We start from the raw sequence: 15,319 nt of genomic DNA on the forward strand, positions 1-15,319 counted from the left end.
TGGCATCACACCCTCTCCTGGCTCAAGAGGGATTTGGTCATAGTTGGACTGTGACTTATTGTGCACCAAAGGGACCAATGGTATTTAAGGAGTTAGATGTATCTACAGGGGCAACATGGTAATTTTGGCCTAGTTGTACTTATGAGTAATTTATGAATGATCACCACATTGTTGACTAGTTTATCTAATGGACTCAGAAATATATCTATAGTGCGAAGAGTGCAGCTGTCGGTCTTTAGTGGAGTGCCCGACTGTTAGTGGATGTTGAATAATTAATTAAACTAATTTAATTAAAGAAGTTTAATTGATTACTCAAGTACCATTTGAGCTTCAAGCTAAAGTTCCTGAGGTCCCCTCTGTAGCTCAATAGAGATTTAATGAGAATCAATTTTGGATAATTTGAATTGTTCAAATTAATTGAGGGAATTAATTATATGTGATATAATTAATTTAATTTAATTATATATGATATAATTAATTTAATGTATTTGATACATTATAATAGAAAGTAAATATTTGAATATGATTCAAATATTTATTATATGAATTTGATTCATATAATTGAATTCAATATAAATGGGATTTATATTAAATACCATTGATGAGAGAACTAAAACTATAGGTTATATTGTATATGATATGATATTAAGCCATATGTTTATATATATATATGTATGTATGTATATATATATTAAAATTAATTGATTTATTATTTATTAATTTTAATTTTTTGAAATTTAGGGAGGGAAATAACTTCCTTCTCCTAGTCTCTCTCAACTCACTACGTGTGTGAGTGTGGTGGTTATGGGATTTGGTTATTCTTCACAAATTTTTTGGAAGAAAATACAGTGTGCTCTCTGTGAAAAGAAAGAACATGGAAAAACTCCCAAAAACCATTTTCTTCTCTCAATTTCTCTCAATCTTCCTCTTTACCAAAACTCCAAGAGCTCACACAACTCCTTGGATTCTCATCCTAGAGAATACAGAGGAAACTTTCGTGGTGGTGGTCATTTAGAGATTTATCGTGTTTAGTTTGTGACTAGATCATGGAGAAGAGTATTCGTGAAGATTTGTGATCTTCTGAGGTATGGATTTATTTTTTCCTCTTTCATATTCAATGCATTAGTTTGATTGCATAATTATTTCTATAAAGTTCTTTGTTATGTGAAAATAAAAATCGGGTCGATCCCCGCTTCTGCATAGGACCTTCATCAATTCTTTCAAGACTAATGATATGCTCATTTTCTATAAGAACTATCACTGATAGACCAATATCAGCGATAGACCATATCAGTTAAACAAGTCTATCAAACACTTATTACATACTCATTGAAAGTTTGGTTAATAAAAAACTGGATTCGTTTCTTTCCGTTTCGTAAAAAATTATTTGATCAAGGCATTAGATTTCTTTGCATCATCATCATTCAATGACTTCATAATCATCATCATTCAATGACTTCATAATATATTCTTTCGCCCTCCAAGCTTTAAGTAGCTAACATTTACCCCAAATTTAGTACGCATGTGAATCATAATATCATCCGGAGTCAAATGGTCACAAGGGCTAAAATCTTTTATCATACAATCACCAATCAATGATAAAGATGCTTTTCTATGGGAGGTTTGAATAACATTTATAGAACAACTGTGATTATCAATATACTTCCTAAGTTTCCATAGTTCCCCACTGTTGCATTGAAGATAAATTGATATGCGTTAATGGTCATGTGATGATCATGCGATGGTCTGATGAGTATGGTTATGTGTTAAGTGTGTATGCGATGATCATACACTTCTGTCACAAGTTTTCTTGCTCTATTGCCAAGTATAACGAGATCACAAGTTTCTTGGGACGATCCAAGGTCAAACACGAGGACTTGCAACTAAAAGAGGAATGTAAAGTGATGTGTTTGAGGCAGAGAATAAAAAAACAAAAAGAAAGAAGTTGATTAACTATGCGCTACTCCTACTCCTAGCTAAATAGACAATGTGCAATTTAAGTCTACTATAAGAATCGTTAGAGACACAACACTATTAACGCGTAATAAGGTGCATAGAGAAGCAAAATTGGGGAGGAAACATCGCCAAGTCCCTAAGTTTGGTCGCAAAGGTAATCCCAGTTCACCACACTCGTGCATCACACACCTCTCGGTGGTCAGCTACATGTGTCATATCTCTATGACGCATGACTGATGTTGCGTTGAGCATAAAGTTATTTCTATCTCTAGGAATACCTCTTACTTTGCTTAGTGAGTTTCATAACTACTTACCATCTCGGGCAGTTAGTTATAGCTACTTGTTTCTATGAGTGATCATAGACAAGCATTATGATAGCCTCACACTAAGCAAATAGGATTGACTTGCTATACTCGCACATCGCACAACTTTCGGTGAACAGCTACATGTGGCATATCTCTATGATGCATGATTGAATGCGTGACGATTCTTGTAATTCGTACTTAGTTCATGTAGTGAAGAAAAAGTGAAAAAAATAGAAGAAGATAATGGAAATGATATTGAAGGAATTAGAGAGATGCATTGATTACAAAATGTATTAATATCTTAAGCCGAAATGTAATACAATACAGAGGTGAGAAAGAGAGGTGGAAGGCTAGATGTAGGCAATCTCTTGCTTCTATTAGATGTATGTCAAGGCTACCGGTGGTGCAATGGATGGGTGGTGGAATAGGCCCTTTTGAGCTCTATCTCCGACAATGCTCCTATTGCCTATCGGAGGTGGTTGTGGGAGTGAAGGACTCTTAGGGAAATTCATGTTTATGCTCTTTCCTGTGATCACAAGAATCTACCCAAGGCAAAAGTCTCAAATGCTTGAACATTGGCACCAAGGCTCTATTTATAGAGCCTAACGCCGACAGTTTTGATAATCCCACTCTGACTAGCTGCCATCACTGACGTGGTAGGTGAGAATGTCATCATGATCTGATTGCTTGTCAGAAGATTTGCCGTACAGCTCAGATATCCCGAGATATGCGATCATATTCGTTTCTTCTGAAGGATCAACGTATTTCACCCACTCTTTGCGATCATACTTTTATCATGGTTATCATTTTGTAGTTGTGTCAGTGCATATAACCAACTTTTCTTCATTGAGATCAACACATGCGATTGACTCCTGCAATAACTACAAAATAGACACTTTGACGCAAGATAACGCATGATATGGGGTTAGCTGGGATTTTTAGTGTAAATCAATGCAAGTTTATTATTTCACATGATCTTAGTATTATCATTGCATATTTTGCTCATCTACTCTCATTATTCTAAGTAAAAGGTTGCGATAACTCGTATTCTTCAAGCTATCACCCACCCTTATAACGAGACGCACGAATGTACCAATAACAATCATCTTGTGAGTACTACAACACAATTGATTTAGAATTTGATCTCACAGTCTTGAACTCAAAGTTGTTCTTTATAGCTATGTAGTAAAAAGACTTTAATTACTAGCAAACATATGCTTCACTTTCAAATCAAATGTGAAGACAAGCTACTAATATGAACATTCGCTAGAATGTTGAAATCATCATTAATTGGAGAAGAAGAAGACACAACACATAAAAAATTATCAAATCTACTATTGGAAACCTCTTCTAAAAGCATATTAGTGGCATGAACAACTAATGGATATCTAGTACTTTGTTCTTCAACTAAATTGAAAAACCAAGCAACATTGTTATCGTCATGAATGTCAACCATAGTTTGAATGTCATTGCTACCAAAATCCAATAAAATCAATAATTGTACTGAAGAAATAGATACATCCATTTGTTTTTTTTTTTTAATACTAAACTCACAAAATTCTCAAGATAGATAATCTCATCGACCAATACGCCTTTAGTATTGTAATTCAAGTAATTATGTTTATCATCCCACTGTCCACTATGAAATACCACTACTACAAGCTTAATCATATTTTCAAATCACTACAAAAAACACAAATTAAACTCATTACATTGATAAACTAGTATAATAAATAGAAAACAGTATCTATCAGTGATAGACTAATATCATTGATAGACTATGATATGTATCTATCAGTAGTAGACCCATATTAGTAGACTAATATCAGTGATAGTGAAGGAATCAAAATTAAAGGGAACCGTAAGTGGAAGCAAGATCGACCCAAATTCTATTTTTCGTTGAATGTGAGATTTACAGTAAAACAAAAAAACAAGATATGCATTTATATGTAAATTACAACATGCTAACAAAAGGTTTTCTAAAACCTTACCTTTGAAGACTTTTCTTCAAGATTCCCTCGAATAACACCCGAACGACTTGAAGACTTTCTTCAAGAAAACTTCAAACAAGAACGAACACGATCGCAAAGACTTCCTCGGTATTCTTAGGCTGAGAATCTAGGAGTGATGGGTTCTGGCTATTTTGGATTAAGGGAAACTTAGTAGAAAGGAGAAAGAAAATATGCAAATTGTTCAACAACAATTCCAAAACACAGAACTCTTCTGTCTTTTTTCTCCCTGTCAATCTCGATAATCAGATTATTGAAGAAGGAGACTCCCTCTTGTCTTTCAAAGAACCAAATACCACAACCACCCATGAGAAAAGAGGGGGAGGAAGAGTGACTAACTTCCTCCCTCGTTTTTATTTAAAATAAAATAAAAATGATATTTTAATTATAGTAATTAAATATAAATATGATAACTAACTTATCATATTTTATATATAAATAATATATATATATAATAATATATATAATTATATGTTATATCACATATAATATATAATCTATAGATTTAATATTGTATCACATACAATGTAACCTATAATTTTTTTTCTCTCTAATATGGTATTTAATATAAATCACATTTATATTAAATTTAACAACTATGAATCCAATTCATAGAAAAATATTTTAATCATATTCAAATATTTATTTCCTCTTATTAAACTATAATGTATCAAATACAATATAATAATTATATCACATATAATCAAAACAACTTAATTATATCATATATAATTAAATCCCTCTACTAATTTGAACAATTCAAATTAATCCAAAAACTGATTCTCAATTAATCCTATTGAGCTACCAATGGGACCTCATGGGCCTGTAGCTCGAAGCTCCAACGATACATGATTAATTAATTAAACTTTTTAATTAAATTATTCACCATCCGTTAACTGTAGAGCACTCCACTAAAGATCGACAGTTGCACTATTCGCACTACAAATATATTTAAGTGTCCATTGGATATAACCAATCAATAGTACGATGACCCTTCACAAATTGCTCGTAAGTACATTTAGTCCAAATTACTGTTTTGCCCCTGTAGTTACGTCTAACTCCTTAAGTATCATTAATCCCTTTAATGAACAATAGATTATAGTCCAACTATGACTAAACCCCTCTCGGGCTAGGAGAGGGTATAGCGCCACATTGTTCAAGACCTGAAATCAGACCATAAGGGAGTAATTTATCTACTTACTCCGACCTCGGGGAATGAGTGAATTCCTTCTTGTGTAGTTGTATTCCCAACTCCTCAATCAGAAAAATCCCCAAAATGGTAGGCGAATCGGTAATCTGGCCACCCTCACCCATACAAATCAAAGGACCGCCCTCATAGGTGGGAGTTTACAACTCACTCAGGATTCAGATCATGTTACCTATGGTCATCCTGGTGAAATGTAATCTCTATTATGAATGATGTTATATAATGAGACTAAACATTTCGTAGTTCGGTCTTATACAAAGTTCTTTGTATAGAATATCCCCACTGACATGTCTATACATGAATGATCAGGATCAGATCATTTGTAGTACTTTACAACAATTGTAACACCTACAAAGCGGGTCATACTCATAGTGTCACCAGGATAAGGTACCCAGCCTTATCCATCTACTACAGACCACTTAGGTTATCACTTAAACATGATCCACCCGTATGTCTCTACATACATATTTAAGTTACAAGATAACATTGGATTTTAGTTTATTGTTTTGTGGTTAATGTAACTAAAATATCATATATTTTATAGACAATGAGTTTGAATAAAATATCATATGTTTTATTAAATAAGCAATGAGTTTGTTCAATAATATTAACAAACTATAGGAGCCTACGAGATTTAGGGCATCAACCCCAACAAACAGGAAGTTCATGACTGATTGAAAAAAAACCCTAAATATAAACCAAAACAGAAATTAATTCATGAAGTCTCAAATGAAAAATTCAAGTAGAAGAAACTTGTAGGAATAATCAAATTGACTAATAACATCAAAATACTTCAATTAAACATCAATAAAACCTAAAACAATACAAATTTAAAACAATTTTTAAAAACCTAGATGAAACCGACTCCAAAAACTAAGGAAGAATTGCAACTTAGACTTGGGAGAAAGACTCGCACGAGCAAATAGTGAAATGAATTTAGATTAGAAAACTGAGAGGATGAGAAAATATTAAATTGTGATTAGAAATAGCTAATCGTGAATAGAAATATCAAATTGCGAGCAAAAAAAAACTGATTAATTGTTCCTCTCAGAAGCGCATAGGGAAGAATGAAGAAGACTACCTGAAAATCGTGCATAAGCTTGAGGAAAAAGAAAAGAGAAGCGAGCGGGAGAATAATAAAGACTACCTCAAAATCAATCACGAAGAAGATGGTAGAGACGAAAAAAATGCATACTACCTCAAAAGCGAGCATCAAGAAGACAGTAGAGACCAACAAAATCGAAGAAACACGGGCATGAAGAAGACGGACGAGAGGAGAGTATATTTTCAACTAAATATTCCAAAATATTCTATATATGTAATTAATTTTAAAAGAGATATATATTTATTTATTTAAGTTTTAAAAAAAAAAAAAAAAAAAAAGGAAAATAAAACCTGCCACAAATTTCCTTTCAATATAGTAAGATAAAAATTTTGGGTAGTTGCCATATTGGAAAGATTGTGTTGGGCTGTCGGCCCACCTACACCAGATGGGCACTCCATAAGGCCACACCTTTGCGAGATCGGTCAAAATGAACCAAAAGTGCCACGTCAGATAAGTGGGCCCACTATATCTCCATAGACCATATTCATGCCCTCAGCCCACTCTCAACGACAAATTCCCCCCCGGTCAAAATTGGATGTTTTTCTCGGGAAATTAGTTTAGCAATTTTCTTTCTAGTACGGTAATTTATTATTCGATTTCTTTTCCCTTTTGAGATAATTCGTTTTCAATTTCATTAATTTGGATCTTAGACTTTTAAAAAATTGTTTAATTTTTGTATATATGGTTCGATGTTTACTAATTTATTCGTTAATACTAACATAAAAAAAAGTTAAGATAAATGATACAAACTTATTAATTTAAATAAAATCAAGATACACATAAAAGGAATTAAGTTTTAATCGTGCGTAAACTAGTCATTAAATAACTTTAAAAGCACATAATTTTCAATAAGAATTTAATCCGTTCTCATAGTTGCATTAGTTGTCTCACCCTTTTTATTGGTTTACAAAACAACATCATGTCATCATCAATTATACGACAACATGTCATTCACAACGTTAGGAATTTGATTTGATCTAATAAAAGAAATCTTATTTGGACATCCATTTGAGTTTGACTATTGATTTATAAAAATCGATGATTCTATTGGACCCAAAATCGAACCGATAAAAATACACCTACCTAAAGGATCTCTATTCACCTTTATTATTCATCATTATCGTTATTTTCTTAAATCAACAACCTCTATTGTTAGATGATGCGATCGTTAGATGATGCTATCGTACTCGTATATATTTGATGTCTATGCTTATTTTGATAGAAACAATACCATATTTAAAAGTTAAAAAGCTAAAAATAAAATAATCAAAATTTTTAGAGATGAAAATAAAGAAACTAAAAAGAAAATAAAATGGAGTATCTATTAAACTATATTTTTAGCAAAACAAGTGTAGTTATGAATATTTAAACATTTGATATCGTGAAAAAAAAATTCTATCAATTATTATTAAACTTATTTATATATACACAAATAGTGGAATATGAAAAACAAATCATGTGCATGACAACGACATTGTTCTCTTTGGGAAAAAAACCCAAAAAGATAACAAAACCGTTTCAAATCATGTTGTCTTCAAAAATATATTTAAAAATAAAATTAAAACATAATTTATTTAACGGATATTGCATAAATAATTTATTAGTAAATTATATCACGAATCATGTTAACGTAATTAAATAATTAGTTGTATATGTCTATTACTATTTTTAGAATTGGTGGCTCAATTTTTACTTTGTAATTGTTGTCACCCGTCGTAGATTAAGAGATTTGTCTATATAGAAAGATATATTTCAAGAGAATTATGTGGACGAATTTAAGTATATACAACTTTCGGTTAATGAATAAGGAAAAACTTGCCTTCACTGTATATAAGATTAAACTTCATATTTCATGTTCTAAGGTAGAAGAATATAATACAGATGACCTAAATTTTTTTGAACAAATAAAATTGATTGGCCTTTTCAAAACAAAACTTTCTAATATATTTGTAGGTGCCAACAAATCTTTTTCGATATTATTTTTTTTTTCTTTTCTCGTTCTTATTCTCGTTGTATCTCATTTTCTCGTTCTTACTCACACTTTTACTCACTTTTTAACTCTTGTCCTATCCACTTGGTTCCTTGGCTTTTGAAAAAACTATGTTCATCGCCCTTTGATGAATGTTAGAGGGAGAAGAAACAATTTCATTCGTTGTCATTGTTGCTGCCATTGGAGGTACAGGAAAATGAGCAAGAGTTAAGACAATGAGAGTGCCAATGAGAGTCGACATCAATAGATTTCTAAATTTCTAATGATATAATCGATGTGCAGATTAATTGATTTTTTTTTTTTTTTTTTGGCCTTTTTGAATTTAGAAACATATGATGTAGATGATTCAAACTTCTTTTTTGTTTGATGGTCTGCCTACGGGTCACTAGACATGTGTGAGCCGACAGGTTTATGTTCATGTTACTTTTATTTTCATGTTTCATGTTTTGACGGCAAACCTACGGGCCGCTAGACATGCGTAAACCGATAGGTATACGTTCATGTTATTATCATGTTTGATGGTGTGCCTATGGACCACTAGACATGCGTGAGTCGATGGGTTCACGTTCATGTTATTATCATGTTTGACAGTGTGCCTACGGGCCGCTAGACATGCATTTCAAGGTAAGATAGTACGTCTTTTGGTTTTCCTTTCATCATCAAAAATCGATGTAGCTGCATGAGCCACGGGCTATCTTTCTTTGCTCGTGGATGCATAGTCTGATCCCGGTAATGGGATCACTTACTGAGTATTTTATACTCAATCTTTCTTAATTTATGTTTTTTAGGTAATGATATGAACGAACCGGCGGGTGATGAGAGGGACCTGTGATCGTGCCATATGGGACATGTAAATCGCTTCCGCGCAATTTACGTTTTCAAGCTATATAAAAGTTTTGATTTGAAACTCAATGTTGATCAAAATTTTATTTGTTTAAGTTATTTTTTTCCTTCATTATTTTAGGGGTCCCGAACAAAGGTTTTTCTTATTTGTTATTTATTTTGGAAAATTATCTTCATTATTTTAATGAAAATTTATTTTTCTCAATGGTCAAAATGTTTTGAATGTAAATGTATAATAATGAGTAACGACCCTTATCAGAGTACTCAAAAGGTCGGGTCGTTACATTAATTGATTTTTTTTTTTGGCCTTTTTGAGTTTAGAAACATATGGATTTAGATGATTCAAACTTCTTTTTGTTGAGGATATGTGTCTTAACCAATTGAATTTTAATAATGTGATTTTAAGTTGTAGAATATAAAAAATTGGTCAATCAATTTAATAGTTTTAGTTTTTTTTTTACAAACCAATAGGTTAATTATTATATCAACTCGAGCATAATTCAATTGTTTAATTTACGTATATCACCCATCAAGAGATTATTGTGGTAATATATATTCCGTCCATATGCGATTTGAGACACTATTTAGCTATATACTACTTTATTCCATGTACTTTATAATTCTTAAACGTTCTATCGACATTAGGATGAAAAACAGAATTATACTATACTATTACAGTACTACAGAAAATTTCCCACCTCATAGTTCACTAATTTTCCATACTTAAAAAAAATTGCACTCAATTGATATGTTGGTTCATCCTTAATGCATTAAATATTATTCAAAATATTTAGGAAAACATATAACGAGAGAAAATAATTGAAAAAAAGGATAAAAATAGAAGACTAGATTGTAAATTGAAAAAAATTAAATTTTTAGTTATGTCATAAAGAATCTAATCTAAAAGTAGGAATAAATAAAGAAAAATGAAAAGGTGCAATTCAAGACAAACACTCAAGATAATCAAATTTAGTTGGACTAAATAATATATTCAACTTATTAAATCATCACAATAATAACAATAATTAAAAAAAAAACCATACTTAAGTGTACTCATCAATATTTTATTTTAAAAAATTATTATTATTTTAAATTATAAAACTATTGAGACTATAACAAAATATCACTATATTACGATAGACTTTTATAAATCTATCATTAATAGATTGGGATATTTTATTATATTTATTAACAAATTTATTATTTTTTAATTTAAAAACATCTAAAAAAATGATAATTATTATAATTAGAGTAGATACATTGATGTGATTCGGCACCCACCTGAAAATATTTAGTTCATATAGTGAAAGAGGGGAACAAAATCTCAAAATAATAAAAATATAGGACCGAATAATTAGAGAGAGACGGTGTATTAGTTGTATAAGATAAGATTTATTTTAGTTCCTTATCCCTACAGGAGGTACACATCAAGGTCAATTTGCGGCAACCAGTGGAATTGAAAAAGATTCATCATATCATTAAATTTAAATTAAAGTCATTTTGTCTTTTTTATCCTTTAAAAAAGAAAAAATCAACTCATGATGAGTAATATCAAATTAATGACACTCAATACATTATTTATTTATCCACTTTTATTTTTATTAAAGCAAGCATATTTCAACGGTATATATTCTCAATCAAAATATTTGGAGTTTGAATCGTTCTTTTAGAAAAATTCTATTTTTACCTTTAAATTTTAAAATCTATTTCAAAACAACATTTGTTTTATAGTTAAATTTTGATAATTGATGTTTTATCGTTAGACTCACGCCCAATAGTATTTGCACAATATATCTAAATACTTATCTTTAGACAAACAATACGATATATATATATATATATATAGCACATCATAACCAAAATTCATCAATGACAATGTACATCTTTATCAAAACATAGGCCAAATGTTGAGGGTCCTAATCACCTACTCAATGCCATACAACTCAAATGCCTCACCCAATTGCACGTCTCTACCTTTTAACTTTGTCACATATTGGTCTAAGAGATTTTCATTGGGTGCGATCTATTAGATGCGTTGCAAACAAAGTTCTATATTAACTAGTAAAGGGAGAGATTCATGATATATAAGTGAAAACAATTATCTCTATTGGCATGAGACTTTTGAGATATATTTTTTTTAAAAAAATTAGATGCATCTTGAGCTGCACCTATTTTTATGCTCCTCACCAAGTTGTCCCATGATATTTTGTCACATGAAATTTTTTTTCTTACTTCTTATCTAAAATATTTGAATTTCTCATTTGTGTTTGTGAAGAGAGTGAGATGCATAAATATAGGCGTATCTTACGATTGATGCACCAAAGTGTTGTAATTTTCAAAAATAAACCATGAGGGTTTATTCTCAAGTGAAAAATATCATACTAATGTGGAGATAGGTGAACTTTTTGTTTTCTTCATCAATTTGTTATGTTTTCCTTTTGAGGCATTGAGTCTTGTGCATGAGTTAGCTCCAGATTGAACACAAAATTGTTTGAGATGTGATAAGCAAGTAGAGCTCTATCGTAAGAGAAGTATATCTTTGTTTGAGGAGAAAAGATTAAGGGTGTGACGAGTGGTCAACACCAAGTGTATTCCACAAAAATAATTTGTTGTTTTCATTTATTTGACTTTGCTATAAATCCTAATAAGAGCAAGCTCTTGTAGGTGGTTAGAAAGAGGGGAGACTCAAGGTGATACTTTGTCCGAGGGAAGGATTGTTATATTAGAAGTGGACAAATGGGATAGTTCCAAAATGTAAACCCTCGAATTCTATTATCTAACTATAGGAAATACTAGTGTTCAAAAGATCCATAAGTATTGAGATTATATGATTGAGCTTAGGAACAAGTATTATAAACAAGTTGTGAGGAAGGAAATTGGAGGCATAGTAGGTTGAAGTTAGGAATTTGGTTAAGTATATGAACTATGTTATAAGAGTAAGAGTAGAATTCATAAGCATAGTAGAGAAAGAAGGATTGGCTAAGAGTTTAACTCATAGTATAGTGAGGAAATTTATAGCATAGCAAGTGAGGTCATAGCATAATAGCATAAACTTGTAGCATAGATAAAGAAGTTCAACTCATAACATAGAAAGATTACATTGGACACATGGTAGGAGTAGGTTGGGTGCATAAGAGGACTTCCAAGACACCTTAGTTAGACAACTTGAACACATTATAAGGGAAATAAAGTTACTTTGGATGCGTAGAAGATATCTTGGAAAACTATATGCTAGGAGAATGAGGACCTATGCTATGAGCAAAAGAAACTATGTTATGAGTATGAAGAGCTATGCTATGAGCATAAGAAACTATGTTGTGAGCATGAGGAGCTATGCTATGAGAATAAAGAACAATGTTATGTGCATCATGCTATGAAGAGTAGGGGCCTAACCTTGGATACATTATCCTAAGTTGAACACATTATGGGAGGAGAAGGAGGCTTGGACGTATACTAGGGTAGGAATATAAACCTATTTCAATGCATACTAGAAGGATTGGACACATAGAAAGTTTATCTTGGGAGAATTAGAGTTAGGCAGGATTGGTTAAGTATTGGACGAACCATGTGTTGAACTATGCATAACCAAGAATGGTTGAACGCATAAGGAAGGGAGTTGGATGCATATTTGAAGGTGAAGAGAGGCCAAGTGGACCCATAGCCATGCTATTAGCTCAAAAGAGAAAGTTATGTCATGAGAAGGAGATGAAAACTAAGGAAAAGTGAAATTGATGAAGAGTTAGACGTATAGGGAGAGAGAGAATGAACGCATTGGGGTGTGATGGTGAGAAGTTGACTAAGTATTGGAGAGTGGCACACTAAGGGATGAAACCCTAGAGGTTGGGCACATAAGAAGGAAAATGGGCATATAGATGGTTTATTTTGACACTTAGGATATAAACAAGGGAAGACACTATGCTAAAATAAGGAAGCTAGAGCTAAAAATGGGAAGTTGGGGGAAGTTAGACACATGAGAGGGAATCCATGCGCCTGAGAAAGGCACCTATACGCTGAGTTGAAAAGAAGGGTTGGGTTGGTAGCAAGGTGAGATACGTGAATCAATCGGGTGAAATCTTAACAAACCTAAGTAGGTGGTGGAAGATGGAGATGCAAAGTTGAGCATGCAAAACCAATAGTAGCCACTTCAAAGGGAACCATGTGTTGGACATGGTTGGGTGAAGACACAACCTCCTTACATGTAAGTAGGTAGTGGTAAGGGCTATGCGTTGGCTCAATTTGGGGAGGACACTTAGATTGTATGCAAGGTGGAGGTGTCATGCATTGAGGGTAAGAGGGATGGCGATGATGGATTTTTAAAGCCTATAAATACCCAAAGATCTCATTTTTTCTCACAACTCAAAAATCCCTCGGAAAAAAAATAAAAAAAGGAAGTGATTGGAGGAAGTTGGGAGTGACCATGTGTTGAGGAGAAGCTGTCTACGCCCAACATTAGTTGTTTAAGCAACCCTGCACCCACCTATGCTGAGGTGACCAAACCTTGCTCCCAGAGCTCTTGTTCTTCATCCAAAGGGTTAGTTGGGTCTTTTAGGGTTGGTAAGCTAGGTTTAGGGTTAAGAAGATGTTCTAAGATTATTTTTAACCCTAAACACAGGATTCTAAGTTAGTTACTAGATTAATATAGGCTCAAAATGCAGAAGGAAATAGGAGATCAAGGAACTTGGGAACTTGGGAACCGGACCGGTACATAGTGACTGGTTTACTTTTAATGTTGTTATGAATCTATATACCTATATAGTTATATATATACATACATGGTTTTGAAAAATCCTTGGCATGCTCGGGAAATATGTTTCTTGAATTTTTAATCATTGATTTTCTGTTACTTTGATTGAATGATCATTTCTCTGGAATTGTATGGATGCACGTATAATATGGATTCGATTGGAAACTAGAATTGTACCCGAGGAAAGCATATCTCGTGAACATCTGGCTGGGTTGTCAGTATAATCCGGCTGGGATTATCATCGTACCCGGATATGACTAGTGGGAATTGTCGACATGTGCACATTCGGTGGGTTGTATTGGGTACTGGAATTGTTTCCTTGGATTCATTGTTTGGATGAAATGGAACACTTTGGAGAAACATATGATCATGCCAATAACATCTTGGTTATCAGACCGAGGTCAATTATACCTTAATATGGTTTTGTGATTAATTGTTTATGAAAACGTTTTCCAAAATGATTTTAAAAAACAAAACCTATTTTCATATAAAACATACGAGTGCCACTAGAAGGTAGAGTCTATTGGCAGATGATTTCTAGAATCATTTCTTCCTAGAGATTATGTTAGGATTGGAAAGTATAACTAGACATGGTTTGTAACCTTGGTCATGTTTGAACAGTAATACCTCGTATGAAATAAAATAATAATAATTAAAATTAGAAAAAATATTATAATTAAAAGTAGTTTTTATAGCTACTATTTCATTTTTTTTTTCTAATATAATAGTTTGAAAAATAACAATATTTTTCTAAATAGTTTCTAAAAGTACAATATCTTTTTTTTTTTTCGTTATATAGTCGTTTTAAATAATGAAATAAGCCTTTTGGTTGGTCCCATGAAGGCCCTTCCCCTCGTCCCTACCAAAGAGTTTGAGTTTGAATTTGTTAAGAACATGTCTTTTTTTTTGTTTTGTTTTTTTTGTTTATATAAATAACAATTCAGTTCTTATAATAAAAAATATTATTAATATGAAAATTCTCGCCTATGTATGCAAGAAATTCATTCAAGACTATATGTATTTATAAATTAAGTCGTTAATAATATATAAATTGAGGATTAAAGCGCCCTTTTTGATTTGGCAGGTTCTTGATTTTTTTTTTTTTTTTTTTTTGAAAATTTTGTTAGAGACCTTGATATGTTTTCTTTTTAATAGTTTTT

The sequence above is a fragment of the Benincasa hispida genome, chromosome 11 (genome assembly GCF_009727055.1).
Source record: "Benincasa hispida cultivar B227 chromosome 11, ASM972705v1, whole genome shotgun sequence".
NCBI classification, from domain to species: Eukaryota; Viridiplantae; Streptophyta; class Magnoliopsida; order Cucurbitales; family Cucurbitaceae; genus Benincasa; species Benincasa hispida.